This window comes from Molothrus ater, chromosome 2 (genome assembly GCF_012460135.2).
Source record: "Molothrus ater isolate BHLD 08-10-18 breed brown headed cowbird chromosome 2, BPBGC_Mater_1.1, whole genome shotgun sequence".
NCBI lineage: Eukaryota > Metazoa > Chordata > Aves > Passeriformes > Icteridae > Molothrus > Molothrus ater.
Window position 1 is genome coordinate 82,425,083 of NC_050479.2, and position 13,885 is coordinate 82,438,967.

Here is a 13,885-nt window from a genome sequence, read left to right on the forward strand (position 1 = left end):
TGCCTCACCACCCTCTCAGTAAAGAATTTCTTCCTTATATCTAATCCAAATCTCAATGGATTGTGTGAACATAAAGCTACCTTTTTTTTTTTTTTAATACATACAAGTCTATTATTCATGATGAATTAACTTCTTGGTTCACCAGGAAAGTAACTGGACAGTACAGGGATATGATGTTTGTATCTAATACCTCAGAGTTATCTCCTCCGACCCATGCCAATGACTCACACCCCTCACAGTAAAAATTTTCTTCTTAATATCTCATCTAAACCTGTCCTCTTTTAGTTTAAAACCCTTGCCTCATGTCCTGTCACTGTTGGCTCATTTAAAAAGTCTCTGTCTTCTCACAAGCCCCCTCAAGGTGCTGGAAGGCCGCAGTGAGATTTCCCTTTAAGCCTTCTCCTGGCTGAACGTGCCCAACTCTCTCAGCCTTTGTAGGAGAGGTGCTCCAGCCCTTTGATCATCTTTGTGGCCTCACCTGGACTTGCTCCAACAGTTCCACATCCTTCTTCTTGTGTTGAGGTCCCAAGAGCTGGACACAGCACTCCAGCTGGTATATCACAAGAGCAGAGCAGAGGGGCAGAATTCCTTCCCTCACCCTGCTGCCTATGCTGCTTTTCTGTAGCTCAGGACAAATTGGCTTTCTGGGCTGTGAGCACACGCTGCCAGCTTGTGTTCAGCTTTCTATACATGAGAGCCCCCAGGTCATTCTCCTCAGAGCTGCTCTCAGTAAGTTCCTCTTCCAGTCTGTGCTCATATATAGGATTGCCCCACCAGATGCAGCCCCCTGCACTTGTTGAACTTCATGAGGTTCTCATGGGCCCACGAATCAACAGCTCCTGTGCTGCTGAGATACAGACATTAGAAACAAACCCCAGCAACAGCAACAAAGAGCTGTCACTAAGGGAGAGGAGCCGCAGATCGGCGCCTTCTCTGCAGGGATGTTTTTGTTAAGCACTAACAGTGTCACACACAGGCTCAGGATAGCAAACGCTCCTTCAGCAGCACACAGTTCTTTCCATCCGCAAAAGCTTCCCTGGTGGTGCAGAAAGGCTGAGTGCCCCAGGGTGCTGATTTTCTACTTCAGACAAACAGCGAGATGGCAAACTCGGTGTTTGGAAGCTGTGATTTCTGCCAGCCGGAACCAGCAGCTGAACTCAGTAGGTTTCAGCAAGACAGGGAGCTGCTCATCAGGAATTCTGTCCCGGTTTGCCGTAGGAGGGCAGCAGCCTACAGCCGGATCGGCTGGCGATGGGACTGTCTGTTCTGATCAGTTCCCCCTTCTGCTCTGTTGTTTTCTCATTTGTACATATTCAGTGCAGGACAGCCATCCCTATGCTCTCAGCTGGCTATTCTACAGCTTTTTGCACGCACACAACCCACACATCTCAATGTTATCAGTCCATTTGTCTGGGTGAGGGTCTGCAGGGATTACTTTCGTGCTGCCATACTCTGCAAGGATGCTGTAGGGTAGAAGGGTCTCCTCTGAAACACATGAAAATAGGGAAGGCAAGTGGATGTGAACCACCAAGAGAAAAGTGTTGAAACCAGTGAGATGGTTGGAAAGAGGGGAAATAACATGACACATCCTCTGCCTGGTGTTGGGACCATCCATCTATCATCCCTGCATCAGCATCCATGAGCACACCCCCTCACAGCTCTGTTCTGCTTCACCTCTGGGGATAAGGGGAGTATTGCTGGGAAGCAGAACTGGCTCTGATCCCTCTCTTACCCCGCTGGTGAGACAAAGCCAAAGTGCAAGATACAGCTTGAGAGGCAAAGGTGAGCGAGATTCAACAGCCTGGAGTGGGACAGAAGATAGCTTGCATCTAGAAGATGCTATTAATCATAATTTTGTCCTCAAATTGTTTCAGCACTGGCTGGTATTGTATATATTTAGGAACATGAGACCTCCACAGTGTCTCTTACTCAGGTCAGTGTGCTCTGACTCTTCTGCATTACAAAGCCAGGCCATGCCACTGCTGGCTACTCAGTGGGGTCTTGTGCTTCAGCATCGTGCTAGCAAACATCTCTAAGGATTTCACTCTCATTTGCTACTTGCAGGTAGGAGGTTGTTACCCAGCAGCTCTCCAGAGTTGCTTAAGCTCTTTATGGGAAACCCAGAGAGAAGGGCTGGTGCATTCTACCCAGTTTTGAACTGACTGGAGCTTAGGAGCTTAGCTGTGCTTCACGAACATACGGAGACAAAGAGCGGGGAGCAGGTGAATAATGCCAGTGCAGATCAACAACAACAGTACAACAGATTCTGTATTCCCCATACAAAAGAATTCACTGAGGCATGCATCCTGGAAAGCTTTCTTCCTCTTAAGATACCTAGTTTGCTTTCCATCTAGATAAGCACATTTGCAGCAAATTAGATTACCTTCCAAATAAACATGCAGGATGGGGTATGGGAGCCTGGGGTACCATAGGTCAGTGCTCTGCATTATTAATTTACTTACATCAGGCTCAGATAAATCTTACTAAATAAATTTAGATGGAGTATGGGCTGTGGACAGGCAGACTTTGAAGCTGTAGTTGACATGATGTTGATTTTCCTCCTTGTCAGTGTCTTGAATAACACTGACACCCCAGTGGGAAGGAATAATAGGAGAGTGATTGCAGATGTATTTGATTAAGTTTTGTCTAAGTCAGTGAGGTGGCTGCAGTCGATGGAACCATGCTGACTTCTATCAGCAGAGGCTACTGCTTGTTCTTTGTAATCTTGTAGTACTGAGAAGCCCAAGCCCTGCATCAGCATCTCACCATTGTGAAATCTCAGTATGTAGCTCCTGCATGCAGTCAATACAACTCTAGTGTGGAAATTAGAGTTGTATTGAGTTAGGGAAAAAAAGCTTTGGTGCTTGTTGCTTGATGCTCCTCTTGCCCATCTTTCTGAATTACCCTCTCCCTGCCCTTCATAGAACTTCCATCTACCACCTGTGTGATACTTTGGTGGTCAGGTGCACCCCTCAAGCACCCCTCAAGCCCATCCACATATTGCATCTTTCCCAAGATGTTGTGATGTTTCATGGGCTCACTAAGCTATGGATAACTGACCCTGACATTCCCAGTCTAGGTCACTCCAGACATCCAGGTGGATTCTGCTCCCTTGTAATCAGATGATGTTAGGGTACACTGTGCAGCAGTTTCCAACAAAGCCTTCCGCTTCTGTGGATCACATGCCAGGCCATCAAACCAGCGTTCTTGGATGGGTGCTTTGTGGCAGTGGTTTTCCTTGTAGTCCATGCATACAGGCTTCTAGATTTGATGTGGGCACATTGTTCCACTTCTTCATGCTCCTGATTGAGCAGAGGAACCATAGGCTGGCATGGCATGCCCTGGATCCCCCTTTCCCTCTGGCAGGACAGAGACAACTCTGTGGGGCATCTCTGGCAGCTGAGACCTAGACCTTTGGTCAGGGGGAGGAGGGAAAGTTCTCTTTGAATCCTGGGAGCCATTGGAACTGTCACTCTGCAGTTAGTGCTTCGGGGTCTGTCCAGTGCATCAGCCCCACGGTGTTGGCATACAGCACTGGTGAGTTATGTGCACCTTCTGCACATGGACTGGGTGCATCTCTACTTCCCTCAGGCATTGGATGCCTTTTACAGTGGTGGTTCACTTGCCCAGGCATTGTACCAAGTCATCCTTGAGGGAGTAACCGACTTTCATTGTCAACAGGAATTATGTCCAAAGGCTTCCCTTTGTCAGTCCCGGTGTCTCTCCTTAGGGATCCCAGCTGTTGGCTAACTCCTGACAGTAGACCCCAGTATCCTGACATTGGAGTGACCAGGCAGCAATCTGCTCACCTGGCTTGTGGCTGTAATTTTTCCACAGATCTTGCAGCTCCTTTAAAACTTGGGGTTTATGGCTTGAGTGATTTCCACCTCCTTGGTCTCTTTGTCACTCCCTCATCCTGCCTCCTCTGATGGTGCTGGGCTGAGGCTCAGGCCAAGCCCAAAAACATTGCCAAAATTCGCTGGGTCTCATTGGGTTAGGCAAGGCACCTTCCTTCAAGTGGTGAGCCAGTTCAACAGGTTTATGTGCCTGTTCAAGTGTAAAATCTCAGGCTATTGAAGGTGATAACTGCTCTAGGCACCGGCTCTTCCCAAACCCTCCCACAAAGCTTGCCAGCACCAACTGGCCATCTTGGTGCACATTTCTTTGTCATCTCACCAACAATGCTTTATGCTTTATGCTTTGTTTACTCTTGTGCCAGGACCAAGCCAGGTTCTGCAGCCCCAACAGCAATCCAACAATGCTTGAGAACATAATCAAAGAGCATGCACGATCACCTACAGGGAACTTGGAAGCCCATGCAAAAAAGCTGGACACATCCACCCCAGAGGAGCAGAGGATCCATCCCAGGGGAGCAGAGGGAGGTGTAATCCCTAATGCTTCCCACAAGGGAGCTCACACAGCACCAGAGGAGCATCAATGCCAGGGCCGTACGCCAGCCCTGGCACACAGCCTTTTCCAAAGGCCATTGCCTTTTTCCAAAGGTGTCCAGGCACATGAAGTAAAGCAGTAAGCACCACAGCAAACAGCAAAAACAGCCTTGGACCGTATATACAGTAAAGAACATAAGCTGCATGGCCAGCACAGGACCTGCCAGTTAACAACTCAAACTGCTGATAGAATGCTCAAATGGAACCCTTTATCTCAGGCCCCATTCTGCTCTTGAAACAGACTGTTGTGGGTTGACTCTGGCTAACAGACACCTACCTAGCTGCTCACTGACTCCCCTCCCTCATGGGATGGGGAGAAAACAGAAAGAAGTTGAGAAGATTTGTGGTTTGAGCTAGTGATAGTTTAATGGGGAGAGCAAAAGCTGCATGCACAGGCAAAGCAGGAGAAAAAAAAGGAATTTATTAGTACTTCCCACTGGCAGGCAAATGTTTTGCTACTTCTTGGCAAGGAGGACCTCAGCTTTAGTTGAGAAGACAAATGCCATAACCCCAAACATAGCTTCACAGAATCACAGAATCACAGACTGGCTTGGGTTGGGAGGGACCTTAAAGACCATCCAGTTCCAGACCCCTACCATGGGCAGGGACACCTTCCACTAGAGCAGGTTGCTCAGAGCCCCATCAAGCCTGGCCTTGAACACTTCCAGGGATGAGGCAACCTGTTCCAGTGCCTCACCACCTCCACAGTGAAGAATTTCTTCTTAATATGCTCTGTTCTTCCTCCTTCCTCTGAGCTTTTACTGCTAAGCATGATGTCATATGGCATGGAATATCCCTTTTGTCAGCTTGAATCAACTGTCCTGGCTGGGTCCCCTTTCAACCCTTTGCCAACCCCCAGCCAACTTGTTGGGTGAGATGGGCAGAGGAGGAAAGAGAGAAAACCACAGATGCTTTGTAAGCCTCTGTGCACCAACAGCCAAAGCACTCTTGTGTTACCAACACCATTTCAGCCACAGCTTCAAAGCATCACTCCACACAGGCTGTCAGGAAAAAAAGGTAACTCCATCCTAGCCAGGCCCAGTACACTTGTCTAACAAAGATCCTGAAGGACAAAGTTGTACTGGAGAAGCTGGCATAACTTCATAAACATAAAAGTCACTGTGATCTTATTTACAAGTTATTATGGAAATGGCTGACAGCTCCCAGAGAGAGTTTTTCACATCTCCTGATGTTGCGCAGAAATTCTGATGAGTCCAAAATGCTTTGACTAAGATTGCACAGTGGTGTTTTAGTGTTTTGAGACCACACAGACATTGATGCATTGCCATGTAGGCACGAACAGCACCCACTCAACCCCAGTGCTCTGTATCATGGGAACAGCTTGCAGACCATTGTTTTCAGAGATCTTCTTGCTTGAATAGGTTATACAAGAACTAAGAGCTTTTCACAAAGTGATCAAGTGTTTATGAGCCAGGAAACAGAGCAAATATATTTCTTTGCAGGTTAATGTAAATCCAGCTGGGATCTTAAAAAATTTAAGAGATGAGCTTCAGAAAGGTACACTGCTTGCTTCAAGACAAGTAGAGACATGGCAACATCCCCACTTAGAGCTCCCTCACACGCAGAGGGTACCATCATCCTGGCTTGGCAAGGTTGTGTCAAGGGAGATGTGTCACTGTAGCAGCTGCTCATTTCTAGATGCTCATTTCATCCATCTGCCCTGCAACCCGTTGTGCTGTTAACTGCATTTGCCTGTAAGGATATTTGTCTTCTCAGCAATTCTGTAATGGTTAGACATGCTACAGACTGCTAAATGCCACAGACCATCAGAAATGAATGCAGAGTCATATGGGCTGTTGCATAATGGAGTCAGATGAGGTCATTGTGCTCCCCTGTTCCAGGTACTGCAGTTTGCACTGAGGAGCTCTGTCATCTCACCCAAAAGTTAATTAAACAGGAAGTGTCTAAATTGCCAGAGTAAGAGAGCCCACGCCTGACCTTCAGTCCCCAGGAGGCACTTTTGCTTAGTAGATAGCTGAATGACAGAGTTTCTGAGTTTACAAAACACACACACACACCACACACACACACACACTTAGGTAAATTCAGTTCCCATTAGCGTGGCTATAAATTAGGAGTGGTTTACTGCAACACTGTCAGAATCGTTTGGCACTAACCTCCAAAAAGCTTTATGCTAGTTGAAATTTTGTTGAAATCAAATCTCTGCTGATGTCATTCAAGTTCTGATTGTTTTCCCCGACGAGAAATTTGTCCCCTCTGTTGATACCATGCATGAATAAAAGTTCTTTTGTTCCTGGCCACAAGCTCACAAACCAGGTGAACAAAGGCTTTCTGAACTGCTGACCTCCAGCTTGGTTTGCTACAGAGATTGTAAATGGGGAGGAATAAACAAATGCTAAAGATTTGGATTTTATTCTACTAAAGGAGCAGAAATTCCTCACTCCAATGTTATGCTGATTTCTCAACAATCAATCCAGTTTAAGGCTATAATGCTCCTTTTCAATAGTTTTACTGACTTTAGGTAACAGGGAATTAATTTACTTGAGAAGGTTGTTATGCTGTTTGTCACACTAAGGGCAATAGATTTGTCTCAACAAAGGATAAGATTTATAGAGGGAAGTTATAATTATTTTTAGTAACCAGGTTTTGGCTATTTCATCTTCCCTGTCCAGGCCAAATGGAAGTCTGGGTATTAGAAATTCAAATGTACAGTCATCTGCCCTTTCTGGTTTGCAATCTCAACTCCTTCTAAAATGAAAAAAAAATACAGGTTTTGGAGTTGTGGAAGAGCTTGAAGCTATGAAGCACCTAGGAACTGCTGTTTCAATTTACAGGATACATGAAGAAGCTATTCTGAGAGAGGTGCACAACAAATTCCTATCAACACCACCTATGTATGGCCAAAGACATGAGGAACACATCCAGCCATGAAGAAATGGCCTCTCAGCCACCAGTTCATGGTCAGAGCTGCATCAGAGTTTCAGACTCTGTTTTTCCCAAAATGAAATTATTATCAGTATCTGCAAGTAATGTGCAAAACTGAAATATCTCTACCTCAGTAGACAAATCTAATTAAGACTTACCTAAGATGTTCAAGGTGTTCATCGTTGGAAATAATGGAGTTGAGGCTGGATGGGGCTTTGAGCTACCTGGTCTAATGAAAGGTGTCCCTGCCCATGGCAGAGGATTTGGACCAGGTGGTCTGTAAAGGTCTCTTTCAACTGAAATAATTTTGTGGTTTAATGATAAACCTCTCAGGTTTGATGTGCCAAGAGGATTACTTCTAAATAAATGTTTTGTAGATCATCAGTTCTAGTGTATGAGAAGGAGTGTGATGCTCAAGATCAAAAGTGAAAAAAATTGTATAAGGGGATGCCAAGAGAAAGGCTGATTTGGGGCAGCCTTGAGGTGGAGTTCAGACTCCTTTGCATAAAACCAGAGTTTTTGGCATGACTCTGTGAAATAGATGAGGTCTACTGTCAGGAGTGGAATGGAAATGCTGCCTGCTTGTACCATTCACAGAGAGAACAACTGAGGAAACAAGGGTACAACTCTGCCCAGAGCTCTGTAGTTGCTCTGTGGCAAAGATGAGAGTAGCACAGAGGCATTCTGGGTCCTGTGCCAGAGTGTAGTCATTTCATGGTATAACATCTTTTTCCTTACTACAGTTTAATCTTTTGGGCTGAAGTATTCCAAGTTGGAAATCTGTTCATGGCTGAATTTGAAAACTTAAGGCAGAATGGTTCAGATCTTTCTGAGCAGGCAGCTCTGGTACTCCCACACCTTGAAACAACATAGGGATTTTGGCAGGGCATTTACTTGGGTCAAATCCTTTGCTTTCACCTTCAGATTTTATAACAAGGAATTTAGAAGAATCTACAAGTTCATTGCAGTTCTGCAAGTGGAGGGGTGAACCCACACTTCTGTGAACCACAGAGATATAGATCTAAGCACTGAATGACCACAGATCTTTAGGAAAATACCATGTGATCTTGTTGTTTGGAGCTGACTCATAACACATGCACAGCATGAGCAGGGTAACCTTAAATCTGACATTATTGTACTTGCATGTGTTTGGATTTTCAGGTTTAATAGCCTGTGTGTAATATATATTTATCTGTCTGTGTCTACTATGCTATATATGTGTTTAGGCTTTGCTATGGAAAAACAGCCAACCTCTGTTTCAGTAGCAATTGGGAATTACACAGAACAGTGAAATAAAGCTGTGGAAAGGATTGTTTTGATCTGAGATGTTATTTCTGTTCTGATTTCTCTTTCCTTTTCTTCCTTTGCCTTAATCAAAACTATGAAACCAAGATCATACCTCAGAGCTAAAGCAAGCCCATAGGGAATTTCTGAAATGTTCAAAAGGAGTGAAAATAAGCAATTTTGCTTTATTTGCAATGATTGTAGATGTTCTGTGCCGGATCTGGTCCCTCCTGTAGGCTCAGAAAAATTACTTAAACAGTCCTAATTGATGAACACCAATTAACAGGCATAGGTAAACTAGCATTAGTGTGCCAATCTCTCCATGCATGAGATGAATCACCCCCTGGAACAGACCCAACCTAGAAATTGTGCTGCTCTGAGAGTTGTAATAAAATTATTTGAGTTTCCACATTCTAAAGTAACTCTTCATCTCAGTGCTGATATGTGGACATGGCTAGCAGCAACAATCCTGGTTGTAATAGGATTAAAGAGTAATAGGATTAAGCTAAGGAATGGAAAATGAAGTTTCCATAATAAATTTCCTGATGATGAGACTCCACCTGACAAGTAAAGCTTATCACCTGACACTGAATCACTTAGGAAATATACAGTGCAGAAATTTGATAAGAGAAGGGATTAAATCTAATGCCCCTTCTCCATCTCAGAGTTTTAATGATTTCTATCTTCTTTGCAGGCTCGTGTAATTTAGCATGAAGAAAACAAGTAAAAAGAACAAAAACTTTTGCGAGGCTACTTTTATAAATCACCTCCCTGGAGAAAAGGTGGCCCTCTCCTGTTGTTGACTCTTAACAAAATGATCATGAGTTGAATGAGAGGTTGCACTCTTTTAACTTCAGTGATTCACATGGACTCCAAATGTTCATGTGAATCACTTACATTTGCAAAGGAAGAGATCCTAGACACCTGAGTATTTCAGGCTATTCTGTAAAGCTGCTTTCAACACAGGCAAATCCTTTTAAATTATTTTAAATGCCTTTGGAATACCTTTAGTTATTTGTGTGTTGCTTCCTAGAAAACCAGAAAAGGATGATGGGTGTGGATGATTCAGCTGAAAAAAAAAAGTCTCTTAAAGACTTTAAAACTGGCTGTTCTCATATTCCTGAGAGACAGGAATGAATTTCCATGACAGAAGTTCCTATAGTTGACAAAATACTTAGGAAAAGGTTAATCTGGGTCTAGGATTGTGAGTCCTAAATCAGAATTGTACCCAGCTGGCAGTACATGGGATATTTCCTTCCTGTCTGCCAACTTTATCCATAGAGGAGCTAAAGACTAGGCTTGCAGACTTCCTTTTGTCCTCAGAAATGCCTGGAGAGCAAGATAAAATACAGGGTACATCCTCACTTACTCACTCACCACACTGTCTGCTTTGCACATGGATAGGTTGGCAGCCTGCAACTCACATAAAGCCTGGGGCACCTAAATGATGAGGAAGGATGACCATGGGCCTTGGTGCATAAGTAGACCAGGATAAGCTTTTTATTTCTTTTCATAACTGAGAGTGAATTTCACGTTGAAACAATTTGGATTTGAGGAGAGCATGTGCTGAGGTGATCAGTAAGGCTCAGTTCTTAAAACCTGTGCCAGTATCTTACCCAGATATCCTATTTCCCCCTTGAATAAGTGGGATTTTATTCACCAGGGCCAAGAATCACTTTATTCAATGGTAGGTGTATGAGTTGAAGCTGCTATAGTTTTTATTAGCTTAAAACAATGATTTTTTGTTTCCTTTAAACTGGGTTGGTGATGCAAAGGAGCATAGAATAAAAACAGTTATAGCTTCCTTCTTCTCTAGTTTTTCTCTCTTTTTGTGAGGAAATGAAGAGCCTCTCCTTTTGTAGGCTGAAATTATCATCTGCCTTCCTCAGGAAGCCTTTTCACACCGGGCACACTAGGACAAGCATGTGGACATTGTTGTCTCTAGGAATGCATTTGTGAGGCTGAACATGATGGCCACTGCCTTGTCCTTGGGCACATCAGCCACACAGACAGGTCAGTTCTGACTGGGATCAGCAGCAGCAAGGAGGCAGCTCTGGGAGACAGTGAGCAGTTCAAAAGGGTGTGATGAACTTCCTGCTGCTCTTGTAGAGTCAAACATTTCTTCACCTGCTCCTGTGTTAGGCAGAGATAATAGGTTTGAAGAGTAGATGTAACATGGGCAAAACTGGTTAAAAATTTCCAGTTTCCCATGAATCTGTCTGAAAAAAAATCAGAAGTATTCCTAGCCAAGGATTTCCTGGTACCTTCTGGCCTCTAAGAGTACATCAGCAGAGCCCTGTCTGCTTGACCAACAGATCTGATGTTATTTGAATTTATATCAACCAAAAAACAATTATGAGTGTTCTGGCTTGGCAGATATGAAGTCCAGGTAGGTAACAGGCTTGAACTGGAGGACTTTAGGCGTTGCATCATAAAACAATTTCCTAAGTCACCGATAGCAAATAAATTTGAGCAGCTTCTTTATGCTGCCAAGCAAATCCAGGAAGGTAACATGGCAAGCCAGTGGAGCGAGAGAAAAATCAATTTTCATTTAACTCTGGTGGAAGTTAACTGGAGTGTTAAAATTTGGTGGTCAATTCCTGCTATAGAAGGAAACTGTTCTCATTGTCCTGAGGGGCAGAACTGTGGAAACAGCTATTTTTCTGTATTCACGGCCTAAGTGAAAAATCACTAAAATTAATTTATTTGGGTTTGATCGAGAGCAAAAAGACAAACAACAACCTAACAGTAAAACCAAATAGCTTTCATATCAATTGGAACAGTTAAATATTTTTTTAACAGTTGAGGAAATACATTTAGGAAGGGGCTAAGAAACTTTGTTTCTGTAAAAAAAATTCCAAGTGTTCCATTAAAAAATTGTGGAAACAGGATTTGACACTTTTAGTTGCTGAGAGCATCTGAATTTGTGACAAACTGTCTGATCAAAACATTTCATGCCACTTTGCATGAATTCAAGAAAGTCTGTAGTGGAGCTACAAGCTGCACAGGGACAGGATTCTGTGTCAGAGCAGGGACTGCTAAACAATCCTTCCACCTCAAACGACGAAAAAGAACATTTCCATGAAAGTGGAAGCAGCAGTACAGAGGAGACAGGCCCATAAAAGATGAATGAGCTCTGGCAACCTGGTGTTTTCCTTGTGACGTGGGTAGTCATGAAGAGCAAGTCTGTCCCAGGGTTGTCAGGTTCTACCTGTGTGTTTAAAGTGAGCTGATGTGGATGGAGGGGCTCTCCTGGGTGTGGAGAGCTATGACTTGTGCTGTGCTGCACCTTCAGCATGTGTGGTGCTGCATGAACCCCTGCCATCAGCCAGGTGACTGCAGTGGAGGGGTCTACCAGTTCTCTGCCTGTGTGGTTGACAAGGCTCTTCCTTCCAACAGGCAGGACTTTGCTGAATTTCAGGAGGTTCCTGTTGTGCCTTCCTCCAGCCTGTCTAGGTCCCTCAGAACAGCAGTCCTTCATTTTGATTTTGTTCCCACTGTGGTGGAAAGAGAAGGCAGATGAAGAAATAGAGATGTTGTTTCTGCTTCTCCCTTTTGTTCCTTGACCTGCAAAGAGGTTTCTTTTGGGGATAAAATCAAGAAGCATTTACTAGCTAATTTTAACAGCCTAACACAAGCATGCAATTGCTCTTCTTTGAAGATATCCTGGTGCCTACTAATCATCTCATTCTTGGGATGTCTGAACTCAGGCAGCTGCTGCTCCAAAGTGGCTGTGAAATGGGTGGTGTCTAGAACGAATGGAACTCAGTCACAGTTGATGAGATAAACTATGGCATAACAATTTTCTGCTCCTAAAATGGGAAACACTGGCATTTTGCAGTAGGGAATGGGTTGCATCTTTTTTTCAATGCCATCACTCTGTGACAAGTGAGTCCAGACTTGGTGAGAATCAGTAATGTCCATTCACAAAGAGTTCCAATCCAGGTACATATGAGAGGAGAAATACCATGCTCCTTGAACAGAAGATCTACTTCTTTCCATTGGAACAAAGTGTTACCAAACAAGAGCTCTTCCCTATTCCCATGAGCTCAGACCTACTTTTATCAAGATAAATAACCAAATTAAAATTCTTAGAATTCCAAAGGGACAGGCAGGCTCAGGTATTTCGAATATTTGGTGGCTTAGAATTATTTCTGAATAGAGCTGGAAATAGTAAACCATACCTTTTAACGTAGAATTAATCTGCTCAGAAGACTTGAGCACAGGAGTAGTGTGTCTGGCTCAGAAAGTACAGCCAGACTATCCTCACATCCCAGCACAGCAGCCTGGCTACTTTTGCACATTTGTGCTCCCTGCATTCCCTCCAAAGGTTTAGCTATTTGGAGCTACTGGGTGCTGTGATTTATAGGCATTTTCAGCTTTCAGCAAATTAACTGGGTGCTTGTCTGGTCCACAATTGTAGGATTACAAAAAAGAAATTTATACCATTTTCATGGTATGGCCTCAGATGAAGGTGGAGATTGAGCCTGGAGGCTCCCTCTGCCTCCTTTGATCCTGTGGAGTTGAAGTGACAACACACATACTTTCTGCTTATTGACTGTAGGTGCAGCTTGTGGCCATCAGCACAGCTGGATGATGCAGGGGGAAGCACAGCTTAAAACTATGTACTGATTGCATCAAGGGCTTTCAAGGAGCAGCTCTTTAGATCAGCTGATTTCCTCATTAGCTTGCCCAGTGGTTTTCATCAGGAGCAGCTCAGCAGCCTTTGTAAGCCTTGACAGGAATATTTCTTCCTCCTTGCAGGGAAGATTGTAAAATAATGTGTTATCATTCAATATAGAAACTAGGTTTCTTCCCCATCACATTATGAAGCTGTGAGTGTGATGTGATTTAAGTCAGCCTTAAATGCAAATAAAGAAGAGAAGGATATATTCCTATACATATATATATTCCTATATATTCCCCTACTTGCAGGTGTTGCTAATATAGTTTATGCAGGGAATTCCAATGCAAGAGTAACTATGGTTCATCTACCATCCATAACTTTTAATTGTGGTTCTAACTATTCCCTTGCAAATGTGTATATTGCTCATAAACTGGAAGCATCAACGCTAAAGACCACTAAATTGATGAGTTGATATGCCCACACAAGAGATTCAAATTATAATTGCTGCATAATTGAAATACCTATACAAATACTGAGCTAGGCATAATAGCATATAGTGCATTTATTTTGTAAATAACCATTGTATTTCTATTCAAATTATTCCTTGACTCTTGGTAAA